The following is a 19,745-nucleotide window of genomic DNA, read 5'->3' as shown; positions in this document are numbered from 1 at the left end:
AATGAAGCACGAGACAACTAAGGCGTGAAATTACAACAATTAAAACAAGTAGCAGATAAGCACAGAGTCATGGAAGGAACGCAACAATTAAGAGGTCACAAGACAATAAGGAAGGCAACAACTTCAACTAAAGCATATAAGTTTAAAATATCAATTAAGAAGTACAGTGAGTGCTAACAACATCAAATAAAGTATATAAGAGTAGATTAACGATGAGAGACATAACACGTCGTAACAATTCACTCAAAGGCATGGAAAGAGTCTAGATAACCTAAATCGGTCAAATACCACATATAGTCCGTGTACCCACTCGTCACCTTGCGTACACGGCTTTCACATAACACACTTAGCACAATCAACTCGAATCCTAAAGGGTTGTTTCCCCTACAAAAAGTTAGGCAAGACACTTAACTCAATTCGACCAAATCAATACTCAAATTAGCTTTTCTCTTTATAAATTCACCTCCGCTAGGCTCAATCTAGACCAAGACGACTTAAATACATCAAATAATGCAAGAGAAAATAATTTCAATAAACAAATCTATGATCTTTATACAACTTCTAAACAAAGTCAACAAAAAGTCAGCCCCAGTCTCGTCCGGTCAAACTCCGGGTCCAAGGGTAGGTCTTGACTACTCATAGACCCTCGAGTCCATATACTTGTTTTGTTTCCAAGATCCGAGTACAATTCGAATCACAAATCTCAAATTTTTATTTTTCAAAACTTTGACAAAATCCCCAAATTTTTCGCTTAGATTCTCATGAATTTGATGTTAAATCTAATGTATAGTTATAAAATATAATTAAAAACTGATTAGAGGCACTTACCCAATGGTTTGGTATGAAACTCCTTCCACAAAATCGTTTCCCATCGAGGTTAGGGTTCAAAACATGATAAAATGAAGCTAAGTTTCGGAATACTCAGTTATAAGCAAGCTGCAGATGTCGCATTTGTGACACTGGGTTCGCAAATGCGAACTCGAAAAAGCGAAGCTTGAACAATTCTGACGCCTTCAAAAGTGAGACAGAAAATGTCGCAAATACGGACACGGGTCTTCGCAAAAGCGACCAGTTTGTCGCAAAAGTGACCCTACCCAGCCTAGGACTTCATGATAAATGCGATACAGAGTTCGCAAAAGCAAACTCTACAGGCTTCGCAAAAGCGATCATTTCTTCGCAAATGCGATCCCTCCCCCATCAGCCCAGGTTCGCAAATGTGAGGACTACCTCAAAAATGTGGGAGTTGCATTTACGAACAAAACATCGCAAATGCGATGGAATCAGTACCAATACTCAACAATTTAACAAAATCAATCTGAAACTCGCCCCAGCCCTCGAGGCTCCAAACACCCACACCAGTCTAAAAACCTAACGTGAACTCGTTTGTATCATGAGAGTTATGCGCATTTGAAGTTATCTCTTGTGCGAACTCACTTGAAACTTTAATCTTATGAAATTTTCAACTTCTACATTCAATACCGAAACCTATCGAATCAAGTTCGATTGACCTCAAATTTTGCACACAAGTCATAAATAACATAGCAAAGCTATGAAAGTTTTGTAACTGGATACCGACTCTGATATCAAAAATTCAACCCCGTGGTCAAACTTGGAAATCTTTAGCCTTTAAATTACTAGTTTCCGTTAAATGGTCATAACTTGAGCTAGGGACCTCCAAATTAAATTCCGGGCATACGCCCAAGTCACAAATCACAATACGGACCTACCGGAACTGTCAAAATAGTGATTCGGGTCTGTTTCCTCAAAATGTTGACCAAAATCAACTCAGCTGAGTTTTAAGGCTCTAGTTCACAGTTTAATCCATTTTTCACATAAAACCTTTCCGGAAAATTTGACGGACTTCGCACGCAAGTTGAGGAGTGACAAAATAGTACTTTTCGAGGTCTTACCACACATAATTAATTATTAGATTTAAAGATGACATTTTGGGTCATCACATTCTCCACCTTTAAAACAAACGTTCATCCTCGAACGAAGTTAGAAAAAGTACCTGAGCTGGTGAATAAGTGTGGATATTTACTCCGCATGTCCGACTCGGACTCCCAAGTAGATGCCTCTATTGGGTGACCTCTCCAGTGCACTCGAACTGAAGGATAACTCTTAGACCTCACATGTCGGACCTGCCAGGCTAGAATAGCCACCGACTCCTCCTCGTAAGTCAAATCTTTGTCCAATTGGACTGAGCTGAAATCTAACACATGGGGCGGATCACCATGATATTTCAGGAGCATAGACACATGGAACACTGGATGAACCGCTGATAAACTAGGTGGTAATGCAAGTCTGTAGGCTACTTCACCCACCTTTTTAAGAATTTCAAAGGGTCCAATATACATAGGGCTCAACTTGCCCTTCTTTCCGAACCTCATTACACCTTTCATAGGTGAAACCTGGAGTAATATTCTTTCTCCAGCCATGAATGCAATATGACAAACTTTATGGTCGGCATAACTCTTTTGCCTAGACTGAGATGTGCGAAGTCGATCTTGAATAACTTTGACCTTATCCAAGGCATCCTATACCAAATCGGTACCCAACAACCGAGCCTCTTCCGGTTCAAACCAACAAACTGGCGATCGACATCGCCTTCCGTATAATGCCTCATATGGAGCCATCTAAATGCTCGACTGGTAGCTATTATTATAAGCAAATTCCGCAAGTGGCAAGAAATGATCCGAAGAACCTCCAAAGTCTATAACACAAGCGCGAAGCATATCTTCCAATATCTGAATGGTGCGCTCTGACTGTCCATCTGTCTGTGGATGAAATTATGTACTCAACTCAACCCGCATGCCGAACTCACATTATACAGCCCTCTAGAAGTGTGAGGTAAAATGCGTACCTTGATCTGAAATAATAGACACAGGCACACCGTGAAGGCAGACAATCTCACGAATGTAGATTTTAGCTAATCTCTCTGAAGAATAGGTAACTGCCACTGGAATGAAATGTGCTGACTTGGTCAATCTGTCCACAATGATCCAAACTGCATCAAATTTTCTCTGTGTCATGGGAGTCCACAACAAAATCCATAGTGATACACTCCTATTTCCATTCAGTAATTTCTAACTTCTGAATCAAACCACCAGGTCTCTGATGCTCGTACTTAACTTCCTGACAATTCAGACACCGAGCTACATATGCAACTATATCCATTTTCATTCTCCTCCACAAATAATGTTGCCGAAAATTTTGATACATTTTGGCGGTACCTGGATGAATAGAATACATGGAACTGTGTGCCTCTTCAATAATTAATTCACGAAGCCCATCCATATTAGGAACACAAATACGACCCAACATTCTTAGAACTCCATCTTCCCCCACATCAACCTGTTTGTCATCACCATGCCGCACCGTGTACTTAAGGACAAGCAAATGAGGATCATCATATTGTCGCCCTGTGATGCGCTCATATAAAGAAGACCGAGCGACTGTGTAGGCTAGAACCCGACTGGATTCTGAAACATCTAACCTCACGAACTGATTAGCTAGTGTCTGAACATCTGCAGTTAACGACCTCTCACCAACCGAAATTTACGCAAGGCTGTCCATACTCACAACCTTTCTATTCAAAGCATCGACCACCACATTGGCCTTTCTGGGGTGATACAAAACTGTGATATCATAGTCCTTTAAAATCTCCAACCATCTTCTCTGCCTTAAATTAAGATCTTTTTGTTTGAACAGGTACTGAAGGCTACGATGATCAGTAAATACCTCACACGAGACACCGTAGAGGTAATGCCTCCAAATCTTCAGCGCATGAACAATGGCTGCCAGTTCTAAGTCATGAATAAGATAATTCTTCCCGTGAACTTTCAACTGCCGTGATGCATATGCAATCACCCTGCCATCTTGCATTAATACTGCACCAAGCCTAATGTGAGATGCATCATAATACACCGTATAAGATCCTGAACTTGTGGGTAATACCAACACTGGCGTCGTAGTCAAAGCAGTCTTGAGTTTCTGAAAGCTCAACTCACACTCGTCTGACCATCTAAATGGGGCACCTTTTGGGTCAATCTGGTCTTAATAGTTGTTCATAATCAATTACAGAATCGTCAATTAACTTCATGTTAACAAAAATCTCATTTCAAACCTTCACAATACTAATAACGAGATGCGAGGCATGAAGACCTCATAATTATTTACTCGAATTAATGAGTCACATATAACGTCACCTGGGTGGGCACCTACCTCGTAGGTTACAACTCAATATTACAACACGAATTTGGCAAGTATATACAGAGAATTTCATACAAAACTTTTCAAATAAGCCTAGCAGGCATGACTCCCTATTAGTACTATAGTACAAATTTAATTTCATAAGGGAGAATTTAAACACAAGAATTTTTATCACAAGGATCTCGCCTTATATAACTTCCACCGTAGCTCATAGCCCGGTTTAAAACATATCAATTTATTTTAAAATGTGAGGACCTCAGCCTCAGTTCTGAATCGCAAGTAATATGCACATCTTGCCAATCAAAAATTTCCATTTTCTCCTTTTAAATAACTTTCGTTAAACAAAATCACAACACATAATGAACCCTACACTGGTAGGGCATATAATTCTCAATTTGTAATTAATTATCCGTAAATTACATCAAAACTTACCAAAATGAGTAACAGAAAGCCACCTTTAGCCTCACAACTCTTATTAGAGACCAACATGGAATGATAGGCATAGTTATCTCCATAAAACCTCCCAGCAGGAGTAAACACATAAGTAGATTATAGAATTACGAAGTTCACTCATAAGTGGAGCATAATAGGAGGACTCGTCCTGATACTCAGAACCAAATTAAGTTAAGGAAATTATTCTTTTATTTTAAATCGAGGTCGTACCTATAACGACACCATCTGATGTAATGACCTCCGCCATTCCATAAAACAAATATAACGACGGCTGGGTCTCCACCTCTAGAACGCCTTCGACCCGCCTATTCTCCACCTCTAACTGGTCGTGTGGGTGGAGTAGTAACTGCAACGGTGCACGTAGCATGAGTGCTTTGATGAAATATGTCTCTCCCAAGTTTGGGACAATTTTCTCATGATGTGCCTAGTATCACTGTATTCAGAACAACCCTTTTTGTGGGTTTGGCTGCTCATATTAAGTTTGTGCCAGATAACTAGAATAACCATTGTAGGAAACTCATGTCGGTGGTGCATTAAAAGAACTTACTGGAGCACCCCGAGTAATACGATGTGCGGACTGGGATGGTCGACTGCCCGAGCTCCCGCCATAATGAATTACACTTGCAGAGTAGAATCCATTGAATCCCCTAGAACCTTGAGACGTCTTGGTCTCCTTAGTTTTCTTTTTCCTCACACCGAACACGTTCTAATATCTTGGCAATTTCTACCACTAACGGAAATGAAGTATCAGCCTGTAGCTCCCAAGTTGTACAAAATTTACGATTATAATTGAGTCCTTTAATGAGTCTGTGGACTCACTCTCTGGCTGTAGGAAGCAAAGTAGGAATATGACGGGCTAACTTATTGAACCTGATGCCATATTATGACACTGTCATGGTGACCTGACGCAATCGTTCAAACCCTATGCGCCACACATTACGGAGAGTCCGGGAACAAACTATTTCAAAAGCGTTTCTGAGAACTGAGCCAAGTGGGCGGTGTTGCATTGGTTGGTCTGCCCTCTTCATAGGCTTGTCACGGACACCTGTGGAGAATTACCTCTCCCAAGACCAATTTCTTCTTTTGTAATGTTGACTCAACACTGTTGAGCTAACCCATTTCTTAACATACTCTTCGATTCTTCTCGGAGGTAACTCTTACCCCTATTTATACACAACGATCACAAAAGTAGAGCTCCATACAGGAAAATCTTAGCACGAACCACATAGTCCAGAATCTCGTCAACCACTGTACTTCCTCCGAAGCACTCCAAAATCCGCAACCATGATTTCCACGCTGAGTAGACATTCTCTAAATTTAAAGTTGTTTCTCTAACTCCTTTGGTACTGAAGTATAGGATTATTAAGTAGGCGGACATACCGCAAGTCCCAACCTTATCCTCTATAAAATTTCAGGCCTTAAACACGTGTAAATTTTTGGGGAACCTTTCAGTACCACATATATACATTTCGGGCCAAAGTGGACTTCCCCCCACTCGGCACGAAGTCATAGTTCACCACGTCCCATGATCCACAATAATAACCTTCACAGCTCGTATAAATCAACCAGATGCCAAGGTCCGTTGCACCCCTCATATGATTCACTGGTTGATCTCTTAATATGTCCGCATCTTCAGTTAGAATCACACGTTGAGGAAATGCTGAGCATCTCTGGCTCTCTCATAGTCCATCTGCGGCATCACGAACCGTCGACGCATAACTGATATCGAGTGCACAATGTCATACACGAGTGGATACAAAGGAATATGAGATATATGTTTCAAGATAAATCAATATCGCACGATAAGAGATAAGTACAAACGTCTCTGTACCGATCCTTCGGACTTTACTAAGCATGTTCGTGACTCATGAGACCTATGTAACCTAGTGCTCTGATACCAACCGTCACAACCCGAAATTCCCACCTTCGGACCGTGATGGCGCATAACATTTCACTTGCTAGGCAAGCCAACGTTAGAATAATATTATCTATTTTAAAAATATTTTTTAAATTTATTAATAACAAAGAATAAATGTGGAAGTAAAGTCTGAAATGTAGTGAATAATACATAATAAAAAACAACAGTGTCTAAATACCATCCCAGAATTGGTGTCACAAGTGCACGAGCTTCTAGAATAATACAAATAAAGGTCTGAATAAACTAAAACTGTCTGGAAATAAATACACAGCTAAAGTAAAATAGACGGGGACTTCAGAACTGCGGACGCCATGCAGTTATACCTCAAGTGTCCTCTGGGTAGCTGATGTTCGAGCAAGTCTACGGTACGCCGCTGGGACCAACTCCGAAATCTGCACAAGAAGTGCAAAGTGTAGTATCAGTACAACCGACCCCATGCACTAGTAAGTGCTGAGCCTAACCTCGACGAAGTAGTGACGAGGCTAAGGCGGGTCACTTACATTAACATGTACGCACTATTGGTAACAACAACAAATAATAGAAATAAATCAGGTAACTCATTTATAATAATTGAAGCCAATTCAACAGTCGTAACCAATTGTCATTTCCATCAAATCTGTTGCAGCGTGCAACCCGCTCTCACAACATATTCACATTCAATTATGTTGCAACGTGCAACCCGCTCTCACAACATATTCCTTTTAATCAAGTCTGTCATATATTTATTTCAATCAAGTATATATAGACTTTTAAATAAGTCTGTTGCAGCGTGCAGTCCGATACCCCAATATTGACTTTTAATAAGTCTGTTGCGGCGTGCAACCCGATCCTCCAATATGGACTTTTTAATAAGTCTGTTGCGACGTGCAATCCGATCCCCCAATAGTGACTTTTAATAAGTCTGTTGCGGTGTGCAATCCGATCCCCCAATATTGACTTTTAATAAGTTTGTTGCGGCGTGCAACCCGATCCTCCAATATGGACTTTTTAATAAGTATGTTGCGACGTGCAACCCGATCCTCCAATATGGACTTTTTAATAAGTTTGTTACGGCGTGCGTGCAACCCGATCCTCCAATATATCCATTTACCAATTCTTATAGAAGAAATTTCCCCAATAAATATAACAATTAATATAAAATTATAAGACAACAAACATACAATAATTATCATTTAATTATGAAACAAATAATGATAAATAGCAAATTATTATGGAAATCAGGGAGAAAATAGGCAATTTAATGTTTAATATGCTAAATGTCAAATAACAATTAAAACACATAATTCAAATAGCATGTAATAATTAATGCATGAATTCAAGAATTAATATTTGACAAAGGATAGGAGAGAAATAATTATTATAATAATTAATTTATGATTTAAAATAATTTATGATTTTTCAAGTAAGCAGGCAAACAATTAATTTGATGATGTATAGACACTCGTCACCTCGCCTATACGTCGTTCATATACATTTCACATAACAAATAATTTAAGGGTTCTATTCCCTCAAGTCAAGATTAACCACGACACTTACCTCGCTTTGTAAATTCCAATTAATTACTCGACCACAACTTTTCCTTTTAAATTTGTCTCCAAAAGCTTCAAATCTATTCACAAACAATTCGATATACTCAATACGAATCATAGGAATTAATTCCATATGAATTTACTAATTTTCCAGATAAAAATCCGAAATTCATTTAAATATTTGATAGTGGGACCCACATCTCAAATCTCTAAAAAAAAAAACTGGCAAAATCCAAACACCCGTTCCGCTACGAGTTCAACCATACAAAAATTATCCAATTCTGATATCAAATGGACCTTCAAATATTAAATTTTTATTTTTGGAAGATTTTATAAAAATCTGATTTTTCTTTCCTAAATTCACGGATTCATGATTTAAATGAGTATGGAATCATGAAATATAATCAATATAGGATAAGGAACACTTACCCCAAAAATCATACTCTTAATCACCCATCATTACCCAAACTCGAAATTGAAGATTAGGGGTAAGAACCTTACCTCTTTGATGAAGAACTTGAGGAATTTCTTGTTGGTTTTCAAGGCTTGGATAAGAATTTGATGAACAAGACACTTTATCTACTTCCTCTCTCTAGAACACTCTCACTTCTCTCTAAAATCATCAGATAAATTCCCCAAATAAACCCCAAAGCCTATTTATCAAAATGGGGTCTGGTTATAAAAATAGGAAAATTACCCCTCCGAAAACAGGTATGCGGTCGCATACTGGACCGCACAATTGGTGTGCGGGTCGCAAAATGATCGCATAATTCGGTGCCCAGAATTGGGCTGTTTTGTACCATTTTGCGTCCTGTTTGCGGTCGCATAACCATTTTGCGATCGCATAATGATCGCAGAATCGCATTCTGTCAGCCTTTGGTAATTTGGTCATAACTTCTTGTAGGAATGTTTAAATGATGAACAGTTTAAAGCGTTAGAAACTAGACTCTAACATCTTTCATTTGATAGGTAATACACTATACAAAACTTCGTATCATGAGAGTTAGGCGCATTTGAAGTTATCTCTTGTGCGAACTCACTTGAAACTTTAATCTTATGAAATTTCCAACTTCTACATTCGATACCGAAACCTATCGAATCAAGTCCGATTGACCTCAAATTTTGCATACAAGTCATAAATAACATAACAGAGCTATGAAAATTTTTGGAACTGGATTCCGGCTCCGATATAAAAAAGTCAACCACGTGGTCAAACTTGGAAATCTTTTGCCTTTAAATTACTAGTATCCGTTAAATGATTATAACTTGAGCTAGGGACTTCCAAATTGAATTCCGGGCATACGTCCAAGTCACAAATCACAATACGGACCTACCGGAACTGTCAAAACAGTTATCCGGGTTTGTTTGCTCAAAATGTTGACCAAAGTCAACTCAACTGAGTTTTAAGGCTCTAGTTCACAGTTTAAACCATTTTTCACATAAAAAATTTCCGAAAACTTTTACGGACTTCGCACGCAAGTTGAGGAGTGACAAATAGTATTTTTCGAAGTATTAGAACATAGAATTAATTATTAGATTTAAAGATGATATTTTGGGTCATCACACCGATCCATAAATAAATCAATACCATCGATAATCCAATACTCAATTTACAAGAATTTCTACAATCATAGGGTATTAGTACACGGTAATGAAGGAATCGCGTAAAAATTAAGGAACACAACAAATATTACAAAAATGACAAAACAAATAAAGCACGAGACAACTAAGGCGTGAAATTACAACAATTAAAACAAGTAGCAGATAAGCACAGAGTCATGGAAGGAACGCAACAATTAAGATGTCACAAGACAATAAGGAAGGCAACAACTTCAGCTAAAGCATATAAGTTTAAAATATCAATTAAGAAGTACAGTGAGTGCTAACAACATCAAGTAAAGTATATAAGAGTAGATTAACGATGAGAGACATAACACGTCATGACAATTCACTCAAAGGCATGGAAAGGGTCTAGATAACCTAAATCGGTCAAATACCACATATAGTCTGTGTACCCACTCGTCACCTTGCATACACGGCTTTCACATAACACACTTAGCACAATCAACTCGAATCCTAAGGGGTTGTTTCCCCCACAAAAAGTTAGGCAAGACACTTAACTCAATTCGACCAAATCAATACTCAAATTAGCTTTTTTCTTTATAAATTCACCTCCGCTAGGCTCAATCTAGACAAAGACGACTTAAATACATCAAATAATGCAAGAGAAAATAATTTCAATAAACAAATCTATGATCTTTATACAACTTCTAAACAAAGTCAACAAAAAGTCAGCCCCAGTCTCGTCCGGTCAAACTCCGGGTCCAAGGGTAGGTCTTGACTACTCATAGACCCTCGAGGCCATATACGTGTTTTGTTTCCAAATTCGAGTACAATTAGAATCACAAATCTCAAATTTTTATTTTTCAAAACTTTGACAAAATCCCCAAATTTTTCGCTTAGGTTCTCATGAATTTGATGTTAAATCTAATGTATAATTATAAAATATAATTGAAAACTGATTAGAGGCACTTATCCAATGGTTTGGTATGAAACTCCATCCACAAAATCGTCTCCCATCGAGGTTAGGGTTCAAAACATGATAAAATGAAGCTAAGTTCTGGAATACTCAGTTATAAGCAAGCTGCAGATGTCGCATTTGTGACACTGGGTTCGCAAATGCGAACTCGAAAAAGCGAAGCTTGAACAATTCTGACGCCTTCAAAAATGAGACAGAAAATGTCACAAATACGGACACGGGTCTTCGCAAAACCGACCAGTTTGTCGCAAAAGTGACCCTACCTAGCCTAGGACTTCATGATAAATGCGATACAGAGTTCGCAAAAGCGAACTCTACAGGCTTCGCAAAAGCGATCATTTCTTCGCAAATTCGATCCCTCCCCCAGCAGCCCAGGTTCGCAAATGCGAGGACTACCTCAAAAATGTGGTAGTTGCATTTACGAACAAAACATCGCAAATGCGATGGAATCAGTACCAATACTCAACAATTTAACAAAATCAATCTGAAACCAATCTGAAACTCGCCCCAGCCCCCGAGGATCCAAACACCCACACCAGTCTAAAAACCTAACGTGAACTCGTTCGTGCAATCGAAATCCCAAAATAACCTCTAGAAGCACAAATCGGATGCCAAAACGCATGCGAATCTTAATGAACTTCTAGAAGCAACCAAGCATTCGAACCATAACAAATGAACTCCAAATGACATTGAATTTTGCAGGAAAGTTCCATATGAAGAAACAGAACTATTCCAAGTCCCGAAATAAAAATCCGAACCTGATAGCTTTAAAGTCAACTATGGTCAAACTTAGGAAAATTCTAAACCGTTAAATTGCCAACTTTTGCTAAATGACGTTGAAACCCTCTAAAAACATCCAAATGCAAATACGGTTATACGCCCAAGTCCAAAATCACAATCTAGACCTACCCGAACTATCAAATCTTCGATCCGAGGTCAAATATCTAAAAGTCAAATTCGGTCAATTCCTTCAACTTCGAGCTTCTCAAATGAGAGTTACCACTTAAAATCATTTCCAAACCACTCAAAAGCCTGAGCCGATGATCCACGCAAGTCATAATACACTAGGTGAAGCTACTCATGACCTCAAACGACCGATCCGGACTCAATTTTTTAAAACGACTAGTCGGGTAGTTACAAGGGTGGTGCTAATGGATCGATATTGCCACCATTATCATGCCGATCAGATCTATTTATTAAGCATGGATCATCATGTTCAAAATAATATGAACAGAAATAAGATGTTTCTCTAGCCAGATATGCCTCACATATCGATCATTCAACCCTTGATCTATTATTCACGGTCCTCTTACATTTGCCAATCATCCTGCATAACACGATTTTGAGATGAAATAATATTAAAATAAAACATATAAGGATTTATGATTATAGATAATTATACCTCGAAGGGATACATCCATCTACATTGAACTAGCCCTCATTGCCATGCCTCTTGCGCAAGGTGAATTAAAAGATGTTCCATCACATCGAAAAAATCAAGCGGGAAACTTTTCGCCAACTTGTTTAAAGTTAAGCGAATGTTTCTGTCAATGTAAGCTAGGTTCTCCTCCTCAATGTGCTAGAGCACAACTCCTTGAAAAATAAGCATATCTCTATGATGGTCTTCCATATTCTATCAGGCAAAGCATTGAATGCAATAGGCATCAAAGATTCTATGAAAATATGACAGTTGTGACTTTTCATAGACGTCAACTTCCCTTATTTCATGTCAACACACCTAGATAAGTTTGATGCATACTTATCAGGCATCCTTAAATTATTAACCCAATCACAAATCTCTCTTCTTTCATCCAAAGTGAACGTGTAAGTGGCCTTAGGCTTCTGAATCTTGTTGTTCATGTATGTCAAGTATAACTCAGCCCGCCTACAATATTCTTTTAAATTCATCCTTGCCTTCAAGTTATCTTTTGTCTTGTTGCTTACATCCATCACAGTATTAAACAAGTTATCAATAAAGTTCTTCTCGGTATGCATGAAATCAAGATTATGCCGAAGAAGATTGTGCTTCAAATAAGGTAACTCCTAAAAAATGCTATGTTTTGTCCAGTTGTGTGTTACACCATACCCTGATATCTTATTAGGCAATGGATACTCTGTTACCTTGGGTAGATCCCTAACTCTATTCCAAATCTCTTCAAGTGACAGGACATGTAGTGGCTCCTCATAATCAGTTTTGTTCTTCATAGATGCACTAGTATTTCTCCTAAACTCATGATCCATTGGCAAAAAGCGGTGATGACAATCAAACCATGTGTTCTTACCTCCATGTTTCAAAGTGAATGCCTTTGTGTCTTCCAAACAAGTCGGGCAAGCTAACTTTCCGGCAGTTGACTACCCGGACGTTATTCCATAAGCAGAAAAATTATTTATAGTCCACATTAAAGCAACACTGAATCTGAAGTTTTGCTTAGTTGATACATCATATGTTTCCACACCTTCATGCCACAATAACTTCAACTCATCAAATAGGGGTTGCATGTATATATCAATCAATTGTTTTGGATTGCGTGGATCTGGAACAATACAAGTTAGAAACAAATATTGACTTGTCATACACAATTCAGGCGGTAGATTATACGGCGTAACAAATACTGGCCAACATGAATATGGTGCAGCAGACACTACAAATGGAGTGAATCTATCAGCACATAATCCCAGCCCAATTTCTCGGTTCACTGCAAAGTCTGGGAACACCCTATCAAAATGCTTCCATGCTTCTCCATCTGATGGATGACATAGCACACCATCTGACCTTCTATGTTCATAATGCCATCTCATATGAGGAGCGAAACTCATTGATGCGTAAAACCTCTTTAACCTTGGTATAAAGGATAAGTCGTGCATCGCCTTCACTAGAACCTTCTTCTGTTTTGCATTTGTGACTTCTTTGTAACGCGTCTGGTTACAAAATTTGTAATTTTCTAAAGCTGCATCATCCTTATAAAATAACATGTAACCTTTTTCACAACGATCAATCCTCTCCGATGAAAGACCTAACTTGAAAACCAATTTCTTTACCGTGTAAAAATCTTTGCGCAAGTCAATCTTGGTCGGATTTAGTTCATTCATAAGGCCAATAATAGAATCCATGCTCGCTTGAGAAATAGAATTATCCGATTTAATACTTAGTAATCTAACTACAACAGACAACTTGGGATGCACTGCGCCTTCATAAAGCGGACAACTAGCTTCTTATGACTGTTTGAAGAAGCTCTTAGCCTCATTATTTGGTTCGGATTGAGCCCTAGGGAACATCTCAAAAGCATCCCCCATCATTTCATTAAATCTAGAATTTTCAACATTAATTTTCTTCCCTATGGGACTACCTTCTTCACCACCAAATGAGTTCTAAAAATGAACATCATCTACACTAGCATGACCCTCCCTATGCACAGTCCACACATAATAATTTTCCATAAACCCCTTCTTATGCAAATGAACAACGACAATATCGGGCACCAGTAACATAAGACACTTGCATTTCACACAGGGGCACCTAATCGTCCCTTCGATAAGGAAATCATCAAGTGTCTTTGCCTTAGCAATAAAGCTAGAAAACCCTTCTATAAATTCATCCCGCAACCCCGTACGATTCGGATGATTCCATCTACACAAAATGTTAAATATTATTTTATTTAAAGGTTCTTATTTTGAAAGGTTAAATAACATTACACAATAAGTTAATTTTTAAAAATCTAATTTTAAATAATTTAATTTCAAAGGCTTCTATTTGCATAGGTATAAAAGTAGAAATATTAGCTTAGTATTACCTATCCTCTTATCATATTCTCAAAAATCTCTTTTATTAAAGTGATTGCGATTCACTAGATCGTGCTTCATCAAATTTCACAAACTATATATTCTTTTTCATTACTATCTTTTATGAATATTTTTTACTAAGAGGAAGAGAGGTAAAAGGAAAACTAAATATCAAAGCAATATCACTGGCCTCCCAATTCAAAATGCAAGAAATCATGTTTGTTTGCCCAACAATACTATTGAAATATCAAAGCAATTTCTATTCTCAAGTGAAACTCCACATGACAAATTTGTTCAAAAGATTATGAATGATCGTTACAAGAAAACTACTCCACTCAAAAATACACATGGGATCCTAAGGCTCAGTATCAAGTCATTCATGAGGAGACTCTTCAAACACACAAAATTTTACAAAATTAAAAATCAATCTATTTTCTAGCATAAATTTCTAAGTACTTGAATAAATTAATAATTTTAATAAAAATTATACTAACCTTGCAATTGGACCACTACAACACTGCCGCTGAGTATAGAGGAAGACAATGTCGTCGGAGTCCATCGTTGTCGCTGCTGCTACACACCATTGCTGCCCGACCGCCTCTCCTAAAAAAATTGAAAAAGGAAAATGAGAAGAAGGGGACAGGAGAGGAGGAGGGATAGAGAGAATGAGAGAACGAAATACATTACCTTTGTCTTCAATGGCACCTGTGGAGGGTTACACCGTGGGGGGGGGGGAGGGGGAGCTGGGAGGAGAGGGAAAAAGAAAGAGCGATGAAAGAGGAGAAAATGAAATATTTTTGGGGAAAGCAGGAATTGTGATCGAATCGGTCGAAAATATTAATTTAATATTTAAATATTCCGACCAAATCAGTCGCACATGTGGGTCAACGAAGTCAAAGGCTGCAATTAATTTCACTTTGCGACAGATTCAGTCGCAATCTTTAATTTTTATTTTTTTATTTTCCGACAAAAACAGTTGAAAATATCGCAAAAAACTTTCGCGGTTTTATCCGTCAATTTTTTTGACGGATCCAGTCACAGTGTCAGTCTTAAAATTATTTTTAAAAAAAAATTAAATATATATTTTACCAAATTTTCAACCGTTTCGATCGGAAACTCCAATTGAATTTTTTCGGTCACAAATTGGCGATAGGAAAATGGGCATTTTCTAGTAGTGAGGGAATATGCCACTATATATATTAAATGGAAAATGGCCAAAAATAGCCTTGAACTATTTAAAATAGCTTAAAAATATCCTCCGTTTGTTTTTGGTACCAAAAATATTCCTGCCGTTTATGTTTTGGATCACAAATGCCCTTAAACAGTTGGTCTTGCTATTGAAGGTGACATGGCAGTCCAACTTGTTAGATTTGCTTACATGGCCATCCACCTAAGCAATCAAGCATGGCAAAATTATTTTTTTCGGAAAAAATATTTTTCGAAATTTTTTATTAAAATACAAAATCAACACTTATTTCGATAAAAGTAAAAAAAATTCAGCAAAAATTATTTATTTCGGAAATTTTTATTAAAATATAAAATCAAGACTTATTCCGAAAAAAGTAAAAAATTCCGGAAAAATAACCCCCAAAGATTTATTTTTCCGGATTTTTTTTATTTTTTTGGAATAAGTGTTGATTTTGTATTGTAATAAAAAATTATGAAATAAATAACTTTTCCGAAATTATTTTATTTTTTTCGGAATATGTGTTGATTTTGTAGTTTAATAAAAAATTTAAAAAATAAATAATGTTTTCGAATTTTTTTTACTTTTTTCGGAATAAGTGTTGATTTTGTATTTTAATAAAAAGATTCGAAAAATATTTTTCGAAAAAATAATTTTGTCATGCTGGATTGCTTAGGTGGATGGTCATGTAAGTAAATCTAACCCAGTTGGACTGTCATGTCACCTTCAATGGCAAGACTAACGGTTTAAGGGCATTTGTGGTCCAAAACATAGATAGCATGGATATTTTTGGTACCAAAAACAAACAGAGAGTATTTTTTAGCTATTTCAAATAATTCAATGCCCTTTTGACCGAAGAGGGGACCCCGAAGTTGAGTGTGGACAAGCCCAAAGTCTTCGATTCGATTTATATATATATATATGTAATTATACAGTTTTAAAAGATAGTATATATTAAGTTAAAATACAATGAAGTATAAAATTTGCTTATTACTAAAATAATCCTTATATAAATTATACTACCAAGCATTTAACATCACCTACTATACAGAAGTATTTGCTAATAGTAATAATGACAGTTTTTACAAATAGTATTGTAGTTATAGAACTTCCTTTTTACTTTTTGAGTGATCATTAACCTCTGCTCAACTGATACATAGAGGCCCTTGCAACTTAAATTAAAAAGGGAAAATAAGAATAAGAAAACTTTACCTCATATAACAAAAGTATACACCCTATTTATTATAAACCAAAAGTTATTTTAAATTATTATTTTCTATAGCTACCTTTTATATTTGATAGCAAAATAGGTATTTATGGTATATACTATCATTGAGGCATGAAATACGCTATTTATGTTTTTCCTCTCTCTTTCTTTCAATTAACACAAGATTCTCTCTAAGATTTTTTCTTCTTTTTCTCTCTCTTCCCTCTCTTTCTCTTCGAGCAATTCAAGCCCTAGTATTGATGGCCGACAAGAAAGAAGAATCTCTCTCTCTTCGAGCATCTCAAGATACACGTCCTAGTATTGATGGCCGACGAGACATTAGAATAGGGTAGAAGGCAGCGAGGAAACAGAAAAGAGTGAGTTTTTCGAACGAAAAGGAGCAATGTGATGAACTCGTATCATAAATTTATTGTACGGATCCGACGAACTTTCTTCTATTCTTGGCTGAAAAACACCATTTCCGACGAACTTTCTTCTCTTCATTACTATTTAGTCACATACAATGATACAAATATATTATATTCTATACAAATTCACTAAAACACATTGTATTTTTATATAAATATATAATTTTTTGCTTGTATTTATGTATTTCGAAGATCTGTATTTTATTAATACAACTGAATACATGATATAAATATTGAAATACACTGAATGCAAATATTAAAATAGAACAGAATATAAACAGTAAATACATTTAATTTTAAAATACAGTTAATACAACCAATGAAATATATTGAATACAGCAGTAATAACATGTATTAGCAATAACTAAAATACTGTTAATACAAATACATTTGAATACACTGGATATAAAATAGCGAATACAATAAATACAAACATTGAATCTAATGAATGCACCAGAAAAAAAAAATTGAAACACACTAAATACAAAAGTTAAATACAACAGTTATATACAACTGAAAAATACAATAGTTATATACAACTGAAAAATCATTCTAATTATTTCCGTTATTAGACAGCTGGACATACCTATTTTTAAGGTGATTGACGTTATTGTATTCATGAATACATGGCGCGAATATATGCACGTACAACTGGACTGCCTTGATTTTAAGCGTTTTTTGCTACTGTATTCATGAATACAATAGCGTGAATATAGCGAATGCACTACCGTAACAAATGAATAGTAGTTATAGAAAGTAATTATATATATAATAGCTATATAAAATTAATAATCACTAAACGATAGTGCTTTCTAAAGTTACGATAAAACACCCAAGTGAGCAACATAAATTAATACGTGAATCGTGATGTAGCATGCACACCAAATCTACACCTCGTGTTTTGTAAGGAGGAAATCATGGCCACGGAAAAAAGAGAAAAGAAACAAAGATGTAATTGATTAAACCTAATCTATATTATATTAAAAAGAGGGCAGTGAAGTACAACATTAAGCATGTATTTAGAAAATGACACTTGACACTTTTAAGACAAAATCTAAAAATATTTAAAACAAATCTAATCCATATCTAAAACTATATCTATCATATATACATTTCCAACAAATATGTAATTGTACCTTTTTATTCTGAATTAATATGCTTGATTTTTGGCATTCATTATCTTCTTAGTTAAAAGTCGGCCATTACGTTTATTAATTTTGGTTGGAATTATGGTTTGTTCAAAAAAAAAATTAAAACAATAACTATCAGTTGCTAAAAATATTTGACCCAAGATATAGAGAAAATGAACTAAAGATATATACTTACAATAAAACAAGGTAGGTGACAGAGAATTTTTTCCTGTAATTTGAATTTTCAAACAAACATTGTATTAAAAAAACATGTGCCATATAATATCTTTCCAAAATTTTATTTACTGTGTTATGTTATTTCATCTAATTTAAATTAAAAGAAAAGGCTTTTTAGAATTTAAAACTATTAGTAATTGGTAGAATTAAGAGATAAGATTTTTTGTAATTCAATAGTCCAACGATACTAAGCAATGAATAAAGCAATAACGATAAATAAGGAACCAAAGGTGAGAAAATCGGTATAAAATATAAAATAATAAGAGTTATTTGAATTTGAAATCAGAAAATACTTTTGAGTTATGACGGAAAATATTATACATTTGTATAATAGCACGTAACTCAAATCTTAATAGATAAAGTCAAAAACCAAAAATATTAGGCAATGAAAAAAATCCAAAGCAAAAAAGTATAATTTTAAAAGATAGTTTATTATGATAGTATAGATATTTAAAATTCAATATTTTATATTAAAGCTAAAAGAGAAGGATAATTTAATTGCTATGGCATATAATAAAAGAATACCAAATATTAAAAAAAATGGTAGATTTGTAACAAATAAAGAGAACTTCAGTTTATACTTTGGACCAATTTGAAATCACAATTTAGTATTTTTTTTTTGGTAACTAAACAATTTTACTACCAAGTAATATTTACACATTGGTTCTCTTCATAGCTTGATCTGGACATAAGTCCCAGATTCAGCTATCTCTTCCTCTCTCGCTACTCTTATCTATTCTTAACTATCTATATATCTATATGAACAATAGGATAGTAGTTCAGTTCTAGTAACCTCTCTTCAAACATTGCTTCAAATTCCCTTTCCAATGTATCTCATGTGTTAACAGCCGAGTGATTGTTTCAGCATTCCTCTGTGTTGCCTGAAAGACTCGTGCATTCCTCTCTTGCCATATATAATATTTGCTTCCAGCTAGTGACATCCTGTAAATTTCAGCATTAGAACTTCTGCCTTTACAGTGTTGTTCAGCCCATTTCAATTCCTAATCCCATGTCATCGCCTGTCTATGAACCCTCTGCCATTCCAGCACTGCTGTCCAGATTTGTGTTGAAAATGGACATTTGAAGAATAGGTGATCAACAGTTTCTTCTTCTGTGCGACACAGTA

At 36.0% G+C, this 19,745-nt stretch overlaps 1 long non-coding RNA gene across 1 annotated transcript; it reads right to left on the bottom strand.

The window, feature by feature from the left end:
- Positions 1–6,693: 6,693 nt before the first annotated feature.
- LOC107785988 (uncharacterized) lies at positions 6,694–15,230 on the bottom strand. Its single transcript, XR_012700968.1, has 3 exons — positions 15,119–15,230; positions 14,926–15,034; positions 6,694–6,975 (listed from the first exon to the last, which is right to left on the bottom strand). It is a non-coding gene; the product is annotated as an uncharacterized LOC107785988 (long non-coding RNA).
- Positions 15,231–19,745: the final 4,515 nt, after the last annotated feature.

Source organism: Nicotiana tabacum, chromosome 17, assembly GCF_000715075.1.
Source record: "Nicotiana tabacum cultivar K326 chromosome 17, ASM71507v2, whole genome shotgun sequence".
In the NCBI taxonomy this organism is placed as follows: Eukaryota; Viridiplantae; Streptophyta; class Magnoliopsida; order Solanales; family Solanaceae; genus Nicotiana; species Nicotiana tabacum.
Note: the sequence above shows the minus strand (reverse complement) of the source record. Positions and strands in the feature narration are given on the sequence as shown.